We start from the raw sequence: 26,327 nt of genomic DNA, 5'->3' as shown, positions 1-26,327 counted from the left end.
TGTGCGTGCGTTGAATCTATGTATTGTTCCTATAATTGCATGCAAACACATCTCCAATCTAGTTATATTCAATAGATTGAATCAATTTGAATGATTATTTTCAATGATTGATATAACATTGTAACATATTTGTTTGGATATTTTATGCAGACAGCATGAGTAGTAATATCTGTGTAAGTTAGGATTGGTAATTAACTTGAAATACATATTAATATTTTAATCATAATATAAAATATCTTGCTAGTTGAAAAGAGTAAGTATGGATACAATTTCAAATTAAAAATGAAGGTATACTATTGATACAGAATCCAGGAGAGATACTAGTACAACTGCTATGGAACTGTATAGATAAAGAGAAACTGGAAAAAACTATGTTGCAGATTGCAGAGTAACATTTGCAATTTGTTGTGATGAAGCAAAATTAAAAAGATGTTTGTTGTGCAAAAAATAATTTAACAGAATATATCGTGATTTTGGTGTATTAGTCCATTCTCACACTGCTATAAAGAACTACCTGGGACTGAGTAATTTATGAAGAAGAGAGGTTTAATTGACTCACAGTTTCTCAGGCTGTACAGGAGGCATGGCTAAGGAGGCCTCAGAAAACTTACAATCATGGCAGAAGGTGAAGGGGAAGCAAGCCAAACATTGAAGATCTTTAGGCCACTGTCTTTAGAATACAGAAATTTCCACCAGTATCAAATATCATTTCTTTGAACATTTAGAAAATTATAAGGTTTTAGAAAAACTTTTAGATGATTTATGTGATATGAAACACTGCCCAGTTAATACTTTGGATACATTTGGTCTCAGAAGATTTTCAAATTGACAAAGAAATGTTACCAATTTGTGGCCTAAAATATTAAACTTTTGGCGTGGATATTCAACATTTTATATATCTATCAAAGAAAAGTTTTCAGCTAACATGAAAAATTAGTTTCAATCATAGCAAGCAACGCTCTAGTTTTGTTTGGTTTAAAAAAATCAAATTTTAAAGTAAAATATTGGTATTTCCCTTATTGCTTTGCTCAGTTGCAAGATACATGTTAAAACTATTTGTAAAAAAATTGTGCATTGTTTCCTGAAAGAGATTTTATAAAATCTATTTCTACCAACATATCTAATACAAAATAGATGATCAATACATATTTCAAAGAAATAGATAAATTCTTAAATGAATAAGTAAATGTATGAATGAGCAGTCAGACAAAAGCATTAGTTTGTAGTTGCAGGCTAAATAAAGCAATAAATCTTTTGGTTTTTGTGCTTATAGATTAAGAATTTTTTCTCCTTCAACTCCTTCCTCTTCCTTCTATTGATTTAAGTTCCCAGGGACAAATGTACTAACTAGGTTGACCATATGTTCCAGTTTGCTCAGCCATTCTTACTGTATCCCCCTTCTTTTTTTTCTGTTGTCACCATTCACCCTACTGGTGAGAAAAGGTTTCCCCATCCTAGGGTTATGGGGATGTGTGTCAAATCCACGATCTTGACACTGAATAGATGAGATTGATAGCAATGTTTTAGTTATATATACTCATAGTCTTGGGGAGGAGGACTTTGCATGCTGTGCAGAACTACATGGGCCTGCACTTGGGAACAGAGTGAACAATCAAGAGATATGGAAGGCAAGTTTTGTAGTATATAGAGGGTGGTTGCTGTCTGGTTCCCAAGGAAGGATGTGATTGGATTGTTTGAATAATTCTGCAAACTGGCAGGGAACTGAAGCCTGACACTCAGGCATAAGCCGAAAGTGCTCCTGATCCCCCTAATAAAAATTGTTCTGCTAGGGTACTTAATTCAAGAAAGCAAGGTAGTAGGGAAACTTGTGGTTATGCCACTTGCCCTTCAATTTCACCAGATTTTAAGGTAGCATATAGAATTTATCAAGCCTTCATTTTAGACCTTACAAAACAGTCCCTCTATCAAAAATGTCCCCTTGTGGATTAAAAGCTATATGGTTTTCATAGTTATGGATGGATTTCATAAGCTTCATTGATTTCTTTGGCCCAAGGGACAAAATGAAATCACCACGTCTAACCTTCTCTGATTTCTAAAGCAAGCACATAAGCCATACAGGTCTTGGAATAGTAAATCTTTTACTACTAATAAAAGTAGATAAGGGATTAAAAGTTTCCACCCCTATTTTTGCCTATTGATGTTCATCCTTTCCCTTCCTAACACATTCAGTTTTCTTTCTTTTTAGACATTAAGCAAAAGGCACAGATGTATTAAGTTGATAATGATATCCTTCATAGACACAACACATGTAATAAGACTCATTTGTATTTCAAAGCACATTGTGATTTAAAGAATCAGTTGGGCAGTCTGTTCCGAGACTTTAAAATGGTGTCATGGATTATCTTCTTTTTAATTTTTTTAGACGAGTCTCGCTCTGTCGCCCAGGCTGGAGTGCAGCGGTGCGATCTCGGCTCACTGCAAGCTCCGTCTCCCGGGTTCAAGCAATTATCTGCCTCAGCCTCTCAAGTGGCTGGGCCACCACGCCCAGCTAATTTTTTTTTGTATTTTTAGTAGAGACGGGGTTTCAGCATCTTGGCCACACTGGTCTTGAACTCCTGACCTCGTGATCCACCGCCTCGGCCTCCCAAAGTGCTGGGATTACAGGCGTGAACAACCGTGCCTGGCCGGATTATCTTCTTAAAAGATGAGGGATATGGGAAGAAGTTGTGTTTTTGGAGCAGGGTGTGTGTAAGGAAATGCAGACTGATATTCACCCTTTTCTTCCCTCTGTCAGTAGGGATACACACCAGACTATCAATTAGAAAAATACGACAAGTTTAAACCAGTCTAAAGTAAAAATGTGGCATAAATTCAAAAAAAAAAAAAAAAAAGACTTCAGGAAGGTCTTAGCAGTAGGTGTCAAGAAGTAAAAAGTCACAAGCTATAGTATGTGAAAGAGAATGAGAGTTTCCCTATGGGAGTCACTAAAATATAAAGAACATTTTAAGCTAATTGTACATTAACTGGCAACTCATCAACCTGAAAGGTGCTTATATTCTGTGACTACCATCATCACAAGGATTCTTCTTTAAGAAACTTAATTGTTTCCACATTAGTAAATAACTAATAGTATTTGTAGTCTTAGAATATTTGAATTTGAAGCTGAGGTTACTATACTGAACTAGAAGTTACAATATCTTTTTTTTTTTTTTTTTTTTTTGAGACAAAATCTTGCTCTGTCTCCCAGTCTGGAGTGCAGTGGCGTGATCTCTGCTTACTGCAACCTCTGCCTCCAGGGTTCAAGTGATTCTCCAGCCTTAGCCTCCCTAGTATCTGGGACTACAGTCGTGCACCACCACGTCCAGGTAATTTTTGTATTTTTGGTAGAGACTAAAAATGCATGTTGTGGCCAGGCTGGTCTTGAACTCCTGATCTCAGGTGATCTCCCCGCCGTGGCCTCCCAAAAGTGCTGGGATTACAGGTGTGAGGCACCACATTTAGGTAGTATCTAATTTCTATAATATATCCAGATTCTAGTATACTGGGAAAAGAAAGCTAAATATTTGCATTAGCATTTTAACCATAAAGAGCAATTCTTGAATCTTGTCAAGAGAATTTCAAAAACATCAGACCAATGTTAATTTAGTACAGCAAGCTGGAAGGAGAGTCAACAGATAACTTATTTATAAATTGGTGTAACTAGAGGATGTTTTCTAGACTTAAGTGAATACCCATATATTAAAGACTTTGACTTCAAATATATTTTAATATAATTATTGATTTATTTTTCTTTTAGTCCTCCTCACCTCATAGAATAACTTTTTTCTTATATTTTGAACTCAGCTTATAACTTTCTTTGGAAGGTATATTCCTCAGTTAAGAAAGATGTGTCATATGACTGGCTACATAATTTTATTAATGTTGGTGTAACGTTAATAAACTATAGAAATATTTGGAACACAATGTTGACAATGTACCCTCGTGCCTGTTTGAATTGCCATTTATATCATTACATTTATTTGGAAATTAATTAGTTTATTACACTATTTAAAATATCTTAATATTTTTAGGAGAGAGTTTTATTAGCATGGTTAAGTATCTATAGCATCCAATGTAACCAAATTAGAGAAAGAAAAGGTGACAGACGATGAGCAAACAGCTGGGAAGGAAACTAGAGGACCCAGTTTTAGTTGGGAAGAAAATACGTTTCAGTAAAATTCAGTACAAGGGAGGCATTTACAATAATTCATTCTGACCCCAGTGGTTTATCTTCAGGGAGAGAGTAGAGGTATGTGAGATGAAGTGATAGGAAAAGAGTTGAGTCAGGATTTTCTCCCCAATATATTTAAAAACTGGAAATTCCCACCACATCCAATTGTGTGTCATCAAGAACAGAAATTAAAGAAGGCTTGATTTATTATCTAGACTCCGAATACACAGTACCTTCCAGATGACAAAGAAAGAACTACTAATCAGGTTTAGAAGATTAAATCAACATTTTTGGTAATAGAACACAGTGTGAAATTTTTGTGTTATCAGATTTGTGCAATCACGTTAAGGGCTTTGAGATGCTGTATAAAATCATATTTTTTTTCTGAATTGTCAAATATAAACTAACTAAAAAACTCTTAAGATGATTTTCTAAATTCTTTATACTCTACAAGTGACAATCAACTGATATTTCTGAGAATGGCAAAATAAATCAACTTGATCCAGGTAACATGAATGAAATTAAATTCATTTGGTATTCTTGGATCATTTAGAAATGACTTACTCTTCTTTTATATTTTTAAAATAGAAATAAATTTATATATAACATGGAAGAGAAACGAGAATTTAAAAAATCTCATATTCAAGTCTATACATGTTTATAATAATAATATATAGCATAATACAATTTGCATCATCTAGCAGTTTATTATAGATGCATTTTTTTCTTATTGATTGACTGCTAAGGTATCCCCCAACACACTCAGCAAATCTATCATAGTGAAAAGGAGGCATTTTTAGATATCTCCTTAACCAATTCATTTGTACTTATAAACAAAACAAAAAACAAACATGACCACCTTAAATTAGTTCATCATCAAATTGCATTCCCTTTCCTTGAAAAAAAATATGATATATACATTTTTCTTTTTTGGTCTTGGTCAATGCCTATCTGAAGGAGTGCAGGGAGTTTCTTATTGGACCCATTACCTCAGTCACCACCTCAATAAAGCAAATCCTCATCAACATTAAGATCTTGAGCTGAGTGCCAGAAAAAATGTCTTATTATCTCACAGACTTTCTTGAAAATTGTCATTTTTATTGCCTTCCATCCTTTTTAAAATATTTTTTCTCAGAACCAGAGTATTTTGTTTTTCAGGTATTTAAATAGAAATTTGAAGACCACTTTAAAACTCATAAGAAACAAATAAAATCTATCAACTATTAGTTATTTAGTTTGGATTTCTTCCATGTAATAAATAAATACAAGCTAAAACTTTAAAAAATATAAGCAAAAACTTTACTATGCTTGGTGTTACCCCACCCTAAGTCTATAGAACTTGGGCTAGTCCCACACAGAGAAACATAATTTTCTTTCCTTTTGAAGGCCTCTTTAAAGAGACGATAATGCTCCTTTCTTGGCTAATGCCTAGACCTGAGCTCAGTGCTTGAGGAGACAATCATCTCCTATGTTCTCACTTAGCCTGGACAGTCACCTCAGCCTGTCTTCTTTTCCATTTTTGCCTTGATTCATCTTACCCCCATGTATAAACCTGTCTCTTGAATCCACTGCTGTACAACTGTCCATACTCTAATTATTCTAACTCTGGGTTTTCTCCATTAGGCCTTCTACATATCCAGAGCTAAGTAAATTTGTTTTCTAATCATAGAAAATCAAATCATCCTGCTTCATGTAGATGTGACCTATGAATATAAATACCTGAAATTTTACCTCTGACAGACTTGTATTGGATATCCAGGTGTTTATTTAGTTCTCATTTCATATTAGAACCTCTAGTGCCATTACATGAAAGAACACTTTCAAATTGTAAATTTTAAATGCAGCCACAGGAGTTAGAAGAATGAAAATGTCATTACCTTAGAAGTAGTGAGCACAAAGTACAATAGTCAAGTTAATTAAAACCCAGTCAAAATAAAGAAACAATGGAAGGACACCTTGGAAACTAAGAACCGTGTTTACCTAATGAGGTGTGGGGATGGGAACTCCTCAGGAAGGGAAAGGATGGTGGAAGAAACTTTACCATAGGCCTGATTATATCTTCTGCACTTGGATCTATAGGAATGTATTGTCTATTCAAATAATTAAAAATAAGTAAAGCAATGCATGGACTGTTTAACAAGACCCGATCTTCTGTTTTCTTACATTGTTCTCTCTATTTGCAATTACAATGTTGTGAAACAATGGCATGGCAGTTTCTGTGCTGCACCATGGTGGAAATGAGACTACTCTAAGTCACAGACTTAGCCGTGTTAAAAAGGTGGTGACTTTCCTACAACTGGGAGGAGATGCTGGCTGGTAAGATGTAGCAACCTGGAGTCAGGGCAGTGACAGTAGAAAGTGAAGAAAATGAGGAAATATCTCTGTTTAATGACTGTGAGTTCTAGAGAGACATGAGGAAACCAATAAAGTTTTGTCTCATGCTATACACAGACGATTCTAGTAGTTATGTCATAAATGTTGAACCCACTCTCTCAACTGACCTCCACAAGGCACTGTGAACACTCCTACTCTTTCTTGAATGCTTTTAAACAAGTTTGTGTTAATGGGCCAAATTTGGTCTGCCATCTATTTTTATAAATAAGCTTGTATTGTAACTCAGTCAAGTTCACTTGTTTACATATTGTCTAGGACCACTTTTGCACTAAAGTGGAAGAATTGAGTAATTGCAATAGAGACTGTATCGCTTACAAAACCTAAAATATTACTATCTGTCTTTTAACAGAAATAAAAATTTGCCCATCTCTGCTCTGAAAGAATGTATGTTTTTCTACATAGTGTGACATCACTGGGCAGTTAATGTCATTAACTTACTGGACACAGGCATTTTTCAGTAGGTTTCCACTCCTCATAGTCTGGAGATGTTGTCCCACACACAAGAAGAAAGAAAGAAAGGAAAGAAGAGAGGGAGGGAGAAAAGTAGAGATGAAGGAAGAGAACAGAGGAGTGATACATTTATCTAAATTATCATAGAAACAGTCTCTGAGATGGAGATTTGCTTGCAGAAAATGTTTTGAGGAATGCCCTCAACACTAGAGAGAGAGACTGAGAGAGAGAGAGAAATAGGGAGAGAAAAAGAGAGAGAGAGAGAGAGAGAGAGAGAGAGAGAGGTGGGATTAGGGAGAGACAGAGGTTGAACTACAATGCATGCCTGCATTCCTGCCACCATGGCTTCTCCATGGTACTCCCATTGTGCCAGCATTGGAGTTTCTATGGCACAGGCAGAGTGATGTGAAGCAGCCCTGGTCACTTTATTTACTGGGTTGTTTAATGCCTCTTCAATGGTAGATGCATTTTTGGTGGATGATATGAGACCTTCACATTTCATGTCCACTTGCTTAAGGCAAATACTGGCAAATGCCAGTCCAGGATTTATTTGTTCCTTCTGTTAGTTAACACCTATTACGTGAATCGATATGGTAATAGTAGTAACTAATATTGTTGCCAAAGATTCTACATTATTTTCTTTGGTAGATGCGTTTTTGGTGGATGATATGAGATCTTTATACTTCGTGTCCACTTGCTTAAGGCCATCCTCATACACCATTCATCCTTGCCTCGATATTCTACTTCTTCTATCAGGTCCCTATCCAGTAGCCAAGTCATTAAGCACTACCTTTCAGCCATATGTTTATCCTGAAGGCTATTTTTCTTTCTACAAAGTGGATGACTAGGTTACATGATCAAGGCTATGTACATTGGGAAGATTTATTTTTGCTGTTGTCATTCACCTGGGGAGGGCGCCATAGCAGAGTGAAGCCACAGTCAATTTTTGATTGGTACTCACATGTCAAGCCATGATAAATTGTTAATATAGTGGACCAATGTAATATTCTGAAGAATGTACAAATATGCTAATGGATGTGTTTATATATATATATATATTTTATTGATACGATGTTTTCTGAAATATTTGTAAAATATGTAAAAAATTATAAAAAATGACTTTTGCTTGAAAATTTTTTTGTAGTTTAGCTGCAATTTACAAAAATAAAAATTTGTATAGAGTCTGCTACAGGTTGATTGTTTATTCCCTCGGAAACTCATGTTGAAACTTAATCTCCAATGTGACAGTATTTGGAGAGGTGGGGCCTTTAAGAGGTGGACATGGGTCATGAGAGCTCTGCCTTCATAAATGAATTAATCTATTCATGGGTTACTGGATTACTGGATTAATGGGTTAATGAATTAATAAGTTATCATGGGACTGGGACTGGTGGCTTTATAAGAAGAAGAAGAGAGATCTGGGCTAGCACTCTCGGCCTCCCCACCGTGGGATGCCTGTGTTGATCCTGGAGTCTGCAGATTCTCCACCAGGAAAAAGGCCCTCACCAGATGCAGCCCCTCGACCTGGAACTTCTCAGCCTTTAAGCCATAAGAAATACATTTATGCCGGGCGCGGTGGCTCAAGCCTGTAATGCCAGCACTTTGGGAGGCCGAGACGGGCGGATCACGAGGTCAGGAGATCGAGACCATCCTGGCTAACACGGTGAAACCCTGTCTCTACTAAAAAATACAAAAAAAAAACTAGCCGGGCGAGGTGGCGGGCGCCTGTAGTCCCGGCTACTCGGGAGGCTGAGGCAGGAGAATGGCGGGAACCCGGGAGGCGGAGCTTGCAGTGAGCTGAGATCCGGCCACAGCACTCCGGCCCGGGGCGACAGAGCGAGACTCCGTCTCAAAAAAAAAAATAAATAAAAAATAAAAAAATAAAAGAAATACATTTATTTTCTTTACAAATTACCCAATTTCATACATTCTGTTATATGCAACAGAAAATGGACTAAGAGGAGTCTACTGACTCCAGTAGGAACTGCAGTTAGCAGTACCATCCTTAGACCCTGCCACAGAGATCCATTCCATGAGCTCTACATTTTAGAGGTTCATTGACCACAGCCTACTTCACTGGGAATCTGTATGTCAAAACGGATGTGTCCGCACAGATATCACCATTCCCCATTTCCTCAGACCATGCTCCTGGTTCTGGAACCTTGGAATTTCCTACTCAAAGAGGCTTGAGCACATTTCCTGAGTCTTTGTAGGATCTTCCCTTGGATCTATCTTCCTGGACCTCACTTTCTTTCTCTCTTGAGAGAATTAATGATTAGATGCTTTCTTTAAAGTAAAGTTGTTTAAAACCAACAGATTAAAAAAAAAAAAAACTTAAAGAGGTATTTTATTGGATCTCCAGTTGGAGGGAAAGGAAATCTGTTTATAGAAAACTGTAGAGGAAAATCTTATTCCAGTTTTTCAATTTCAGAAGTTTCCCTTCTCCTTGCTTAGGGGCAGAATAACGGCTTAATCACACTTTTTGGGTTCCAGATGCCGCTGTACACTCCTCAATGTTTTCCCAGAGAAAGTAAACATCTATTCTGACCTTGTCCTTATGAACTAATGGTAGAAAAATGTTAGCGCTAATGTGTGTTGATCGATACAGATAATTTACATATATTTTATATGTGATATGCATTATATGTAATTTATATATAAATTATTTTCATTGTCATTGCTGAGAAATTTAAATATCAAGTTTTATAATTATATGGGAAAATTTAAACACTGACAGCCCCAATTGCTGTAGCTCTGAATAGTTCTTCTCACAGAAGACCACGTGAGAGCATTAATAAATACACTTCAATGTTTATGATGATCATGCTGATTGAGGAAGATATGCTTCAGTATTTTTTGCAACACTCTCTAGAAGGTGTAATTATAGAAAACAAAAAGCTCTATTTGAAAGAATGTGATGTATTCCTTGTAACTTGCAACAAAACTATGTAATTATTCTCACAGTTATTTAAATTTAAGGATTTGTTCCCTTGAAGCCTGAAAACCCATCTGTGCCTGAGTCTCATTTTCCTGATGTTAAATGCCATAGCACTCAATATTGGCATCTTTAAAACTGCGGAAGCTGTACTCAAATTATACACATTTGCATTAGCTGTATACCTAAAACCACTGTTTATATTTCTTGAGTTCTCCTACACTGTTTCCTCCTAAACCTCACAGTTACCAGCAAACTCCCCTTGTCTATTTTGTGCGACCACCTATACCCTAATTTGTCTCACTTTCTGAGGTCTTACTCCTCAGATGACCTGGAAGCTAATTGGTGTGAATAGTAAGCAGAAGATAAACAACATCAAGATGTGCTATGATAGGCATATTTTATTCATTTTCTTCATGTCAGAACATTTTTATCTTTGAGCCAAAGAACCAAACCAATCCAAACAACTCAAAAACAAACAAACAAATCCTAGCCTCACTTTAAGACACTCCATGAGAGATGTTTTTTAAAAATAAACCAAGCTCCAAACTCCTCCTTCAGTATATGCTCTGAAGATAATTTATCAGTAATTTAGAGCTAAGCCTATTGGTGACATTATGGCTAAGTGATGGTCTAAGTGTGGTAATGAGAAAAAATATGTCAGAATCATCATCAGTCTTTCCTGCTTTTAGTTTCTTTCCTTTTCTCTATTATCAGTACCCCAAATATAATTTTCTACTATTATTCGGAAAGAAAATAGCAACCACCCACAAAGATACTTGTGTTTTCTCAAGCAAGATGCTCCATTTGTGCCCTGTATACCCCCAACTCTATATACTGAGATCTTTAAAATATGTTCACTTATGTTTTTTCTATTGCTGCCTTTCCTCCTGAGGACAAATTTGGACAGCTTATATATCTGCCCCCCAAACCTCCAATCCTTTATTTTTTAAATGGTTCTATTTAGTTCCATGCTATTATTTGAATTTCCACTACACTATATTTCATCTGTCTCAAGGATTTTATTTCAATTTGTGTCACCCATTCCCAGATAGTCCATCTTTTTCCTTTTCAGATTTAATTATTTGTATCTATATATTGTGAGGAGAAATTGTGAAAGACTTTGAAACATGGTGGGTGTCCTGACAAGCTCTTCCATCTGAGTTATCTCTGCCTTTGTCTTTGACTAGGCTGTTTCATAACTTTATAGAGATAGATGATAATTCGTGGAAAACAGAGAGAAATGAGAATGATTTCTGGCCATAGAAATGCAAATTATATCTGATGAAATACAATTAGTTATCGCTCTGAGAATATTGACTAGTTTTGCCAGTTTTTCATTCCTGTGTAAATAACATTTCAGCATTCGTTATCTGACTATAAAAGTTGTATGCAACTTTGAGTTACCTTTTTAACCCTTGTGGCACTTTTGTCTGTTTTCTTCATTAATTAATTTAGTAATAGTTATGCAAGGCAGGCCTTGGCCTATATTCATTTCACATTTGTATGAGAGTTATGAATTTACAGTTTTTATTTATGTTCCTTTCTCCATACTTCAATCTTGTTCTCTAGAGACTTACTCATCCCTTTAGAAAAAAGGTCTACTCCGGTCCTCTACAGAATACAGCAGAGGCATCATTTTTCCTGTGCTCCATCACTCACAGGTCCCAAGCAGCTTTGACCAGCAGGGACAGACGGCTTGGGGTTGGGAGTCAGGAGAGGGGAGCTATCTTCTGGTCACCCACATCCCAGCGTCCTCTCCTCTTTTACTAATTTAATAAGCACTCCTAGGTCCCTGATTATTTGCATTTCAAAAGCAGATAATTAATAAACCCAAATGGAGAAAGCCTATCTGATTAATATTTTTAATAAGTATTGACCAATCCTTATTTTCAAAGAAAATTTAATCAATTCTGTGACTGGGGAACTCATACATAGAGCACAGAGATGAAAGAACTTGAGATTAAAACACTTTGAGATTTTAGAGTCAGATTCCATGCACAAATGTATTTACATTTCTTGAGTAAAATTATTATCTTTTAAACATTTTGTTTCAATTTTTAACTGTCTTGGATAAATCTCTTTTACTTGTATTCCTCGCCACACCTATATTTTCTATATGCATGTTTAATTAAAATGTTTTATTATACTAAAATACACATAACATAAAGTTTATTATCCTAACGACTTTTAAATATACAGCTCAATAGTATTAAGTACACTCATATTATTGTAGAATCATCACTATGATCCATCTCCAGAACTCTTTTCATCTTGCAAAACAGAAACTGTATCCATTAAACAGTAATTCCCTTTTCCCCTACCTCATCCCTGGTAACCACCACTGTACTTTCCATCTCTATAAATTTGCCTACTCATAGATGCAGGATCATAATGTATTTGTCTTCTTGTATCTGGCTTATTTCACTTAGTATGATATCTTCAGGGTTCATCCATGTTGCAGCATGTGTCCGAATTTTAAGGATACATAGTATTCCTATATATATATATAGGTATTCCTATATATATATAGGTATACCTATATATAGGAATTCCTATATATATATAGGAATTCCTATATATATACACACACACACACACACGCACACATATATATTGCATTTTGTTTATCCATTCATCCATTGATGGACACTTGGTTGCTTCCACATTTGAGCTGTTGTAAATAATGCTGCTGTGAACATGGGTGTGTAAACAACTCTCTGAGACCCTGATTTCAGTTCTTTTGGGTATATATTCAGAAGAGAAATTACTGAATCATATGATAGTTTCATTTTATTTGTTTTGAGGAATTGCTGTACTGTTTTCCATATCAGCTATGCCATTTTACATTTCCACCAATGGTGCACACAAGATTCCAATTTCTCCACATTCTTTCAGCACTTGGTATTTCCTGTTTTTATGTATTTATTTATTTTTTGGATAGTAGTCATCCTAATGGTTGTGTGATGGTATTTCATTGTGGTTTTGATTTACATTTTGCTAATGATTAATGATGTTGAGCATATTTTCATGCACTTACTAGTATTTGTATATGTTCTTTAGAGAATGCCTATTCAAGTCTTTTCCATATTTGGATCAGGTTATTTGTTTTTGTTGAGTTTTAAGAGTTTTATATATATACTGGATATCAGTTCCTTACCAGATATATGACTTGAAAATGTTTTATCACATTTTGAGTTGTGTTTTCACTCTGCTGATTGTGTCTTTCTATATACAACAGATTTTAATTTCATAAAGTCTAGTTTATATATTTTTCCTTTTGCTGTCATATCCAAGAAGGAAGATCACCCATGAAATTACATGTTTCCAGAAACAGTATGCCTTCAAAAACATATTTTCAAAAGGTCTCATATTTTCTAATGCCATTTAACTATTTTTACTTTTTATTCACCTGTAGTTTTAAACATTTCTGAAGTTATTTGGTATTTCTAATAAACCCACCCCATATCAGTTTCCTTTCATAATTTTGAAGTAAAAAGTTTTCAAAGACTAAAACAAATGATTTTCAAGCAATCTTTCAATATAATTGGGTTTTCTGTCATATGCTATTTCTTTTTGCCTCATTATGTCTCATCACCTGTCCCAGGCTGCCTTCCCAAGTTCAGGGAAGGCATATTTCACCTTTTTTATAATCCTTTAGGATCAGAGAGAGGGTCCAGCATTTGATTCCTCTTTTAAGCACATAAAAGCTATGCCCTCTCTCCTGTAATCTAGGGTAAAGCAACTTAACCTTTCTAAATATATGACATGAATAGGAATGAATAGATTGCACAATTGCCGTGATGATAAAAATAATGTAGAATCTTTGGCAACAATATTAGCTACTACTATTACCATATTGACTCACATAATAGGTGTTAACTAGCAGAAGGAACAAATAAATTCTGGACTGGCATTTAAAATATGGTGAATTATTATTCTTAACTGTATTCTGCCTTGTCTTCAACCCTCATTACTGTGACTAGAATGCGTGTCAACTTAAAATCATTTAAAGTACACAGTTCTGATAGTTTGTGTAACTAACAGGCTGAACCAATGTAAATGAAACACACTGTTGCTTATGAGTATTTTAGATTTTTAAGTTGGTACAGTAATTGGGCTCTACAATTTTAAAGCCATATTTGTCTTCGAAGGATTCACAACATCGTGTTTAAAAAAATCTATCTTATGTAATTAAAAATGCCCACAGAAAATTTCTTTAAGAACATATATATTTTGGTTTGTTTGTATGGCCCACACCATTAGTTAAATACTCAATATTCCTTTTCCCCTATTTAGTAACATATACTTGATTTTGCTCAATATAGTAATGTGAAGAATTTTTAAATGTATTCATTTCCAACTAAATATCAGTAATCTGTTGCTAAAATAAATGTTACGTGACAAAAATCTACTAAACAGCATAAAGTTAGATGTATTACATTTTGTAATCTGACCAATATCTTTAATGTAATTAAGACACAGTAAAATGCCTACACACACACACACACACACACACACACAGACATATATGAATGTGTGTAACTATCATACTAGGATCTTAAGAAACAGTTATTTTTAATGCAATAGCGTGAGACCTTGTAGAGTTAGTAATATATAGGATGCATCTTTTAGATTCTGGGATCCATTTATTAATTTTCCATGTGCTGATTAAAATGTCATTACATGATTCCTATAGTTCCTAAATTGTATTTGTATTCTGATTCAAAATTATTCCCACACATCATGTCCTATACATTTTTATAAATATATACTTTAGCTAAAAAAGATGTTGACAAATACGTACAACCAATGAAACCTGGATGTTAAAACTTTGTTTCTGAAAAGCTTTCAATGGGAAATGATATACACAAAAATGTGAAATTATTACCTGGGCAGACATTCTGGAGAATGTGCCTATCGTCAACTCTTTAGTCTCCCTTACAGCTAAGAGTAGCTATGCAACCAGTCCTCGCTAATATAATATAAGCAAAGGTCTACCACATAAATTTCCAGAAAAGTTATTGTTTTCATCAAAATAAAGGCATACAGTCAGTATGGGCATGTCTTTTGTCATTTACCATTTTTTTTTTCTTTGGAATGCCTTGATATCTGGAGGTGAAACAATCACATGACAGTCACAAACAAAGATGGCAATGTAGGTGGAAAAAAGGTGCTTTGGCCTTCAATGACTTCCTTGAGCAGCTATGTTGTTTTTAACATCATCCTCTGAGTGTCTTTATACATGATTTCAAAACAGCGGTTTTGGCCTATCACACTATATGTTTTAGTGGGATTCTAGTTAACAAGGATTGCTTTCTCTCATTCTATACTGTTATTTTATGTGCTCTGTATCCTTAAAAGTTCAAACAGGTAGACTTAGCTTGTTTATATTCTTCACCAGTGAAATAATTCTATTATTAGGGGATCATCTTCAACAGAAGTGGTTTGTGGAGGGCATGTTTGAAGTAGTGAGGATGCAGGGAGAGATGTTTAACCAGGTGGACAGAGTAGTCAGATCCACTCTAGCAATTTACTGGTGACAAATGTTAGAGTCAGGTTGATCTCTTATGTCATTGTAGGTCTTCCTTCAGGTGCTTTCTCTTACCAGATAGAAAATAGACATTAGGCTTCAATGTTTTCAACTATTCTAATAAGACTATATTGTTTAGCTTCTATAACAAATACCTTGAGCTGCAAAAAGAATATCCAGTGGTGCTTAATGGCCCGAACAAAAAAGGAATTTATTTATTGCTCACTTAATAGTCCTAAGTAGGTGTTCCTGGTTAGCAGGTGATGCTCTTCCATTTAGTGATTTAGAGAGACAGGCTCCTTTCATCTTATGGTATGGATGACCATACCTTTGAGGTCATTTGCCTTGAGCAGAAAAAGAGCACAAAGAAAGAATACTTTGGAAAGAAATGCTTTGGAAAGATCACTTTGGAAAGAACTCTTTGGAAAGGAAACAGTACCTGTCTCGTTCACTCACATTCTACTGGCAACAACAAGTCTCATGTGAAAACTCATAGAGGCAAGTGATGTTGGGAAATGAAGTCCTGGCTTGATAACTAATTTCCAAGCAAAAGCTCTACGCCATTAAGGGAAAGTACACACACTGATATGTAGTTAGCTGACTGAAACAGTCAAAATTAACTGTGGTCAACAAAATTATCTTTTATAGAGGTCCTTTAAATTATCCAGTTTGCAGATAAAAACAAAACACCAGCAATAAGAATGGCTTCCAGGTATATGAAATGACTTTCTGTAATAGCATTAAATTCATGATACATTATTGGAATAACTATGAAATAATTATTTTCATTTGTCAATGTGTGTCTGGTTTCCTCATAGCATTTATGCAGCAGAAGCACTAAGGTTCACAGTGAAACTAGCAAATAAATGACAGCAAACATTGACACATCTCCTAATTAATTTTGTATATAAATAACTTTAATTTTATTCTGAGAGTGGTTGGGTATATGGATTTAAACACAGAATTAAGCTCCAGAGCCATTTTATAAAGAGAAGCTTTTAAAGTAACAGATGTCAAAGAATCTCTAAAGATGCAAGTTTTCAATATTTGCTAATTTCTATTGTTGGTTTTCATGGGCAAATAATACACCATGGTCCTTATGATTTTTCCATTTTACATAATGTCACATAAGCAACATAATGGGTTAGTTTTTGGCAATTTTTGTGTAATTGAGGTTAGGATTTTTTTATTAGCCCACATACTTCTTTTTAAATGAATATATTCTCCCAGTCTTAGAAAGAGTATGTCTTCTTAACGTGTTATTTTTTTCTGGCCTTGATGAAGTTTTTTTAAAGCTGGCAAAATTGAAAATTATATTTGGAACAAATACATCCATTCTAAAAGTCTAAAACAAAAATAACACACCACCTCTTTTTGCTCCTTTAATCTCTCTATGATTCTTCTGCTTTAAATGTTTAAATTCAACTTAATTATATTTTACATGCTCACAAATTTTATGATAATATTTTGCCTTTAGATTCTCCACCCCTTATCTTATTGTTGTTTTTAATCAATTGATTGCATGAGACCAAGAGAGAAATGCACTATTTGCATATGAGAAATAAGAAGCAATTTTTATTTTAATGGCGTTTTAAATCTCCCTTATTTATATGGTAGTCTCCCCATCCATCTTTAATGGTAGAGAAAATTATTTTGGCCATCAGAGATATTTCATTGTTCTAGTAAAAGACATGTTTAGGATATGATAATTAAACTTGTGTTAAACAATAAAATGAAAAATATATGCAATTGAGATTTGGAAGCAGTTGGTGATTTGTAGCAGGCTATCCTTTGTGAACACTCTGAATTTAAGGAGCTAAGGTTTAAACATAAAGAAAAATGACAAGAGAATAATCCTCAAAATATTTCATTCTCAGTGAAATATTTATGTGAGGAAATAAAAAAACAACATGAGGGTTATATGTATGCGTCTGATGTCCTTGACATTTTGCCAAATACCAAGAGGATAAATAATATTAGAACAAATGGTGTTCTTGTTTTCAGAGTTTTAGTAATATGATTGAAGCAGTAACACAACTTGAAAGTTGGGGCTAACATTTTAAAGTACAAATGTTTTTTCCAAATGAACTCTGCATTCACAGGATCTATGTAATAGGACCATCACTTTAGGGATAGTTTCCCTCTGATCTTAAGTCACCAAACATTGCCTTAGGCTTCTTCAGCCCTAAAAAAAAGTATATTTTCAGAAGTAGAGCATGGAACCTCAGTAAAACCTTGTTGGCTAGATCTTAGTCCTATGGCTACATCTAATAACAGAAGAGGCTGGGAAATAGAATCTCGATGTGAACAGGAGAAAGATAAGAGCCTAGAGTTTGGTAATCACTAGCAGTCTCTAACATGGAAGAAATATTGTTGCTTTTTCTTCTTTTTAAAAGCACAGTTAGTTACAAAATTAACACAAACATCTATTCTCTTCAGAAAAAAATCAAAACATTACAAATCAAAGTTAAATTCTCTTTGATCACTACCACATTTTCTTCTAGCCCTCCCTCAGGCATAATTGCAGTAAGAAGTTTATTGTCAATTCTTGCAGATTACTTTCTCTTTAATAAGAGAGAAGCAATCATTCTGGGAAACTAGGTCAAGGAACAGAGGAAGTAGCCTGTGTAAAAACAGCAATTACATAGTTCTTAGTACGCGCTACCCACTCTTCTAAGAGCTTGGCGCATAATAACTCCTCTAATCGTAACAACAAATCCGTGAAGCGGTTATTGTTATTACCACCTTTACTTTACAGATGAAGAAACTGAGGCACAGGAAGGTTAATATGTTGCTGAAGCTCCCAGAATTAATACTGAAATTGCTTTTGCAAACATTGTGAAAGTGAGAAAAACCTGACATAGGAAAATTGTGACAGTAAAAGAGATGTGACCTAACTGATTCTCTCTTGCTTCTAACCCTCAAGCTGCCCTTGTGCATTCCTGGGCATAGGCCAAGCTAGTTTTGGGAGGAATTTAGTTTCTATTTAACTTTGAAACAAAGATGATAACAGCCTCTTCTCAAAACAAACCTCCTCCTTTTTGGGGGACCAGACCACCTTTGTAAAATGAACAAATCAGTCACAAACTAGAAATTATGGCTCAGGAGTCACATAGCCAGATGCCACAAGATTCCTTACCTCCCCAGTTGCTCCTATGGATAGCATCACTATTGTAAATCCTAAGATTGGTGTTAGAGGTATTTTTCAGACCCTGCGTTGTGTTGGATCAGCTGGTGCCACCCAGCCCAGTGAACTGGCTCATTTGGTCTTGTGGTACCCACCTAGGAGCTGACTCTGAAGGAGGACAGCTTCAACACCCCATGATTTCACCCTCAGCCCAACCAATCAGCACTCCCCATTCTGTAGCCTTCTGCCTACCAAACTGTCCTCAAAAAATCCTTAGCCTCTGAATTTTCAGAGGGGCTGATCTGAGTAATAATAAACTCTTGTCCTTCTGCTTAGTTGGCTCTGTATTTATTAAACCCTTTCTCTATTGCAAAAACCTGTTCTCAGTACAGTGGCTTTTCAGGGCAGCAGGCAATATGAACCGTTGGGTGATTGCAATATTCTCTGGATCTGAAATGGAAATGTATGCCATTTCTCTCCAGAGTCTGTGTGCCCGCTACCACCTCTGACAGAAATGATGCAAGATGTGCTTCATTCATGACAAACCTATGAAGACCAGAATCACTGTCCCATTATCAAGAAATAGAAAACTCGACAAAAAGTGGAATCATTGTTTTAAGACAAGGGACAATAGGCAGTGCAGGCCTATGATCCCTAAGAGAAGGGAAACAAATGAATCAGGTGTTGCAACTGCTCAGCTACTGGAGGTAATTTTTGTACAGAGAAAAAGGACCCAAACAGAGCCTACTGTGATCATGAGTTTTATGAGACACAGATCAGAGTTTAGGGAGGTTGAGACACGTAGAACTGGTGAGGAAAAGTACCAAGAGGACAAAGCTGCCAACAGAAAAGTTTCCAGAAATCTCATAGAAAGTTATGTTAATCTACAAATGTGTAGAGTCAAAAAGTAGTTCTAGGAAATGAACAAGTACTATTGATCTCTAAAGAGAAAACTGCCTAGTGCTCTCACAGGAACAAGAATTGAGAGACACTTTTGGATAGATGGGGCTTTCCATGTAGGCCCTCTGAATGGCCAGGCTTATTGGGACCAAACAAGCCAAAAAGAACACCAAAGACCTGCCCTTTAAAAAATTACAAAAAAATAGATTCACAGAGAAAATAGATATTAACATGTTATATATAAACCCAATGATAAGAGATCTTACATTAAACATAAATCAAATTAATATTCCCATTATGAGAATAAAGAAATAAGCTTCCAAAAGATAAGAAACACATCTGTAAGTCACTTTACTACCTACCAGTGCAGAGTCCAAAACTCTTTAAAATAATAAATAACAGCAAGCATTCAGTAGCATAAAGTTTGCAAAGTCAAGCATACAATCCTGAAATTACTAGACTTGCAAAAAGGAGGAACATGTGATCCATAATAACAAGAAAACACTCAATCTCTCTAAAGAAATAGAGAGGCCAGGCACAGTGGCTCATGCCTGTAATCCCAGCACTTTGGGAGGCTGAGGTGGGCAGATCACAAGGTCAGGAGTTCAAGGCCAGCCTGGCCAACATAGTGAAACCCTGTCTCTACTAAAAATACAAAATAAAATAAAATAAATAAAATTAGCTGGGTGTGGTGGCGGTTGCCTGTAGTGCTAGCTACTTGGGAAGCTGAGGCAGGAGAATCGCTTGACCCCGGGAGGCGGAGGTTGAAATGAGCTGAGATCACATCACTGCACTCCAGCCTGGGCAACAGAGGAGACTTTGTCTCAATAAATAAATAAATGAATAAATAATAAAAAAGAAATAGAGAAGTGATGTAGATGATGTAATTAGTAAATAAGAACATTAAAACAGATTTTATAAATATGCTCAATATGCTTAAAGACTTATAGGAAAAATCAGTGAGAAGAGGAATGAAAAATACAAAAATGAATAATATTTTGAGTTAAAAATCAGTACATAAAATAAAAATTTCACCGGAAAAAACTAACAGCTAATGAAATACTGTAGGAAAAAAAGATTCTTCAACTTGAAGACATAGCAATAGGAACTATCCAAAATGAAGAAAATAGGGGAAGATAAAGACTGAAAATAAAGTAACAGAGACTCAAATTTTCTGGGAAAATAGTAATATAATATAAATTTAATTTGAATTCCAGAAATAAGAGATAGGTAAAATTATTTGAGGAAATAATAATTTCTAAATTTGATGAAAATTATAAATCAAGGGATGCAAAAAACTCACTAATTTCAAGCAGGATAAAGACAAATTAAAAAATACCAAGGTATATCAAAATCAATTTGCTGAATGAAATAATAAAGAAAAATATTTAAAGCAGCCAGAATACAGCAACAGATTACTATAGAAGAGTAAATATAAGCATAAGAGTAAATTTCCCATCAGAAACTATGCAAGACAGAAAACAAGGGAGGTGACTCTTTAAAATACTGGGGGAAAAATCCTGTTAATTTAGATATACACAGCTAAAATACCTTACAAAAATTAAGGAGAAATAGACTTTTTCTCCCAGAAATTTTGCAGAAGAGTAATAGCAAAGAGAATTTGCATCTTTACTGCAAAAAACGTTAAAGCAAATTTCTGTGTCATAAAGAATGTGATACCAGACAGAAATTTGGATCTGTAAAAAAGAAATACTGAACTCCAAAAATAGTTAAAATAAAGTTGGATAGAAAAGGCATTTCTTATTATTGTTATCTGCTTCTACAGATAGATAACTATTAAAAGCAAAAATAGTAGCCATGCATTTTGGGGTTTCAGCATACATAAAAGTAAAATGTATACCCACCGTAACACAAAATGCAAATTAAAACCACATGGTGACAATATTTTGCACCCACTTGAACGGCTAAAGTAAAAAATACTAATTTAAGAATCAAGCAAAGATGACAAGATGTACAGGATTACCTGTATAGGATTATGTGGGTGTGTTCCATAAGACTTACTTCCAACTCCCAAAGATAGCTGTGATAGGCTGTGTGTTACCACTTACTCTTAGAATAACCTCGGGAAATTTGCATACTAAACCTCTGGTTCCTTGTCAATAGGATAACATAAACTTTCGTACCTAGCACACCATAAGTACTTAATATGCTTTATCAGCTGAGAAAATTTACATTATAAATTCTTGTGAAAATGAATTTATTATTACTTCTTCCCTTATTTTTCTGGCTGCAAAACAAGTCTTACAACTTCTGAACTGAGTCAAGAATGTATTCTATTAGAGAAGAAGCAAGTCTGATTTCTTTGTGTTTATTGACATCTTTCAAAAACAATTTTACATATACATACAAACTTGTGAAATTTGAGGTTCATAATAATCAAATACATATTTTAAGAATCAGAAACATGACTTCAAGGTCAGTTGATTGATTCAACTTTTGAAATCCAGCATTACATTCCACAAAGATTTACAATGGGTTTAGGGTTATATTTTAGTATTTATTTATTAAGCAAGAATTGATAATTAACCATTCTAAAAAATCAGATATATACATAATATTCAGTGTTGACAAAATTTAAAGATACCCATGAGGCTGTAGCTGGTAAAATATAAAATGCAAATGTGAGAACATTTTTGTTTTTTAACATTATTGAGGCACAATTGATATAGAAAAATTGCACATGTTTATGCATTTTGATGAGCTTGAACATATGCATATTTGCTTTGTTTTACTTTGTTTTAAATTTGGTCACGAGGTATACAATGGACTCTTTATTTTCGGAAGCTTCAGGGAGGAAGTGGCAGTCAGATATTGCGGAGTGAAATGTGCACCTTAACAAAGGAGCAAGGCTCCTTCACAACCAATCCTAACTTTTCACTGCCAAGCGTCAGTCTAATATATCATTTATAAAGGCTCATGGTAGAGTTTTTGTAGCTACAAAGGGCCACATTTGGTCAAATGCTTCTGGAACGAACTTCTATTAAGTTTCCAGATGTTTGGGCAATAGCTTTCAAATAACAACAGTTTTTGCTAACTGTAACTTAATTTTGCTAGTCTAGGCATTGGGATGAACTAGTATTCAACTCTTCCAAGCTGCTTCCCCTGTTCTATAAGGTATGAGTGCACTGTCTCTTTCTCTGCCAGGTTTTGCATTTGATGGTTTCCAGGAACTGCTAAGAGTGAGATCATCCCTTAAGCAGTGACTGCCAGAGGAAGGTGAGAGACATATGGTGGCCTTACAGGTATTCTTTCCAAATCTATATTAAGAGATTACACAGAAAATGTCTGCATCTAAATATATGCCTCATGAAATAAAATTCATGAACCTTTTTTATTTCCTCTCATGACCCATGATTGGGATTTTGTCTGAATATCAATAATGCCAAAATAAATATAGAACTGTTAAGATCTCACTGAATTATCCATTATTATAAGGAAATTATAGTAAAGACATTGTGAGTATAGAGACAAAAAAGTAGAACTTATAGGATTAAAAATAATAGATATTTTACAGTATTTCATGAGACCAAGAGACAGAGCGTAAAGAGTTCATGCAGTCTGTGGGGTTGAAGATCTTTCACTTGTGTTCTTGCACTTTACCTATTATTCTCTTAATCCTGCACACATTGCCTTCTTGTTGAAAAAAAGTCATGAAAAGGACAATCAGAAGTTCTATTGCTGAGAAAGTAAATGAGGAAAATGTGAAAGTTAGGTATGTGAGATTAAATGTGGCCAGCATGATATAGTAGAAGCACACACACACACACACACACAAAACCACCCTACAGTAGAAGGCAAAATTCCTGGTTTCTAACTGTAAGTGTACACTTAAAAATGTTGACATTTAGTTTGGGTTGATTTCTCCTACAAAATAGGAATGATATGTAACAACTTTGAAGCCTACATCATAGGGATTTTGTAAATGACAAATCACATGTTTGTAAATCTACTTTGAAAAGATGAGATATGTATTTCTACAGAGAAATCTCAAGTCTTCTGGAAAGTAAATATTTAAAAAATCTTCTAAAAATCTGTGCCTTAATTACCTCTTTGTGAATGACTCTACCCTCTATCTAATCACATTAGCCAAAAATATGGGAATCCTGCACCAACTTTTAAAATCCAATTTAGTGGTATTTTGACAGCACCCACACTGAGACTCAGAGATCAACATAATGAGTTAGGCAACGTTGTCTTCCTTAAAGGTTCTCAAGCTATTCTGGACCTACCAGTTTTTTACATTTTGTATCTTATTCATTGACACGAATGGTAAAACACAAGCTGAGCCCATTCCATAAGGTGTTTGTGACTAAAAGTCTAATGAAAAAGAATTTGAATGTGGTCCACTATGAATTTCAGACTTGTTTGATAGGTGATGGGGAGGGGGACAGTGAAAGTTGAATTGAAGACAGAAATAAGAGGATCTGTAAAATAAGTCATGATGAATAAGTTAGAATTTGTGCTATACTGAGAGGCAAGGCCAGAGATGTCAAAGAATCATGGTCACAGTTATAATGTGAAATGTGCTCAACATATTCCTTGCTTGATTGACCTTTTCACTTCTTACAGAAGGCAGAATGTAGACTGAGTAGAACAACAGTGTTCAATGATGCTGATAAAAAATGACAGTAAAAGATAGAAGCTTTGGTTTAATTGATATGCCCTCACCTTTGATTCTTAAAAGGAAAATTACCAGATTACATTCAATTTACATGTTTAATTGCCATATGTACTCTTATTGAACCTCTGGGTTTGAGTAAGGTATATTTGGGAATAGTATTTAATGAGTCAGCATACAGGTTATGAAGTATTCAGATTTGAAATATTATCATAAATGTTACACATTTGTACTTACTGGCAAGTGAGGATGAGAATTCAGCAATTGCATTTAAGTATCTTTTATACTTGTTCTTGATTTTATCTCTACTAACGTTGCTGTAGTTTAGACACTTTTCTCAAATATTTTTCAAAAAATTTGTAACTGATATAACATTCTTCAATCTTGTCCATTCCAAACCATCCTTAACTCTGCTTCCAGAATTGTCTTTAAAACTTAAAAGTCTGATTAGGTTATTACAGTTCCTTAGTACTTTAATTCCTTCAGTGGCATCCAAAGACAAAAAATAAAACAAAATCTATTTTCAAAAGCCATAAACCTGTCTAGCCATGATTCTTACCTCTCTGTCTCATGACTTAAATCAAATGTGGAACATATGTGTGTGTGTGTGTGTGTGTGTGTATGTATATATGCAAGTGTGTATATATACATATATGGATATAAATTATACATATATATCTATACATATATAGTCATTTTTCAATTTTTTTCTGAACACCTATTGCATTTTTTGTTAGAAGAACTTACATTTCCATGGTCAGAGATGAATAATAAACAGCAACAGCAAAACAAAACAAAACAAACAGCAATTCATTAAAATAATAAATATGGTAATATGTTCTGAAGAAAATGAAAGAGGATATGAAATAGAGTGACTAAAGTGTGGAGATGGAATAAGCCCTATTTTCGGTAGGCTGGATCTTCCAGAGGAAGTGATATCTGAACTCAGACTTGAAGTAATTCATCGATACAAACAGCTGGGATAAGCAAAGTCTTAAGAAAAGAGAACAACATGTGGGAAGACCTTCAAAACAGTAAAAACTTCAGAGTAGCTGGAACATAGTCAGGGGTGGGTGGAGAGAATTGGTTTAAGGTAAAATTGAAAAGTCAGTAGGGCCAGGTAGTGTATAATAATAACTTTTAGCAAGAAGAGCAATAACAGTAATGATAACGAATATACAATATGCCAAACACTATTTCAAACAAGCATTTACTAGTTTTATCTTAACAATATCTGTGTGTCAAAGGAACTATTATTAACCACTATTTTGCAAGTGAGGACATGAAGCAAAGAGAAAACTAATGGCTTGCCTAAGATCACATAATAAAACTTACAGCTGGTAAATGATAAAATCTGTCACTAACACGGGCAGTCTGACTTTAGAATCTGTAGTTGTAATCATCATTCTACAGACTACATGTAGGAACTTAACAGACTAAATAAGTATTTTAATTTCTTCTAAATGCAATGGGAAGTTAATGCAAAGTAGCAAGCAAGGAAGGTAAGATATAATTTACCCTTCAAAAAGATCCCTCTCGCCACTATGTAGGAGAGTTTGTGTGTTTGTTTGAGGGGGGTGTGCTTACAAAAATGAAAACAGAAGGGCTGGTTAAAGGACAAGTGCAGTCATTCAGGCAAAAGATGGTCATGATTTGGACTAAATAGTAGTCGGTAAGCTTATGAGAATTTGTGAAATTCGTATGTATCTTGAAGGTAAAGATAACAGATTTGTTGATCAATGAGAAGAATAGATTGTGAGATTAGACTATTAAGGAAGATTTAATTTTTGCTCACTGAATGTGTAGATGATAATCCCATTAACTAAGATAGGAAATATCAGGTGGCAGGGGAGTAAGTTGGGAAAAGTAGGAAATAAAGGGTCTTTGCTTGGAAAATGTTAAGTTTGTCATGCCCATTGGATATCCAAATGGAGAGTTTAAGCAGATAATTAAAAAAGAATGTTTGGTGCTCAGGGCAAGGTCAGGACTAAATCAATAAATTTGTGCATCATCAGTATATGGATAAAATTTAGGCCGGGAGCGGTGGCTCACGTCTGTAATCCCAGCACTTCGGGAGGCCGAGGCGGGCGGATCACGATTTCGGGAGATCAAGACCATCTGACTAGCACGGTGAAACCCTGTCTCTACTGAAATACAAAAAAATTAGCCGGGCATGGT

Source organism: Theropithecus gelada, chromosome 5, assembly GCF_003255815.1.
Source record: "Theropithecus gelada isolate Dixy chromosome 5, Tgel_1.0, whole genome shotgun sequence".
NCBI classification, from domain to species: domain Eukaryota; kingdom Metazoa; phylum Chordata; class Mammalia; order Primates; family Cercopithecidae; genus Theropithecus; species Theropithecus gelada.
This window is presented reverse-complemented; position numbering follows the sequence as displayed.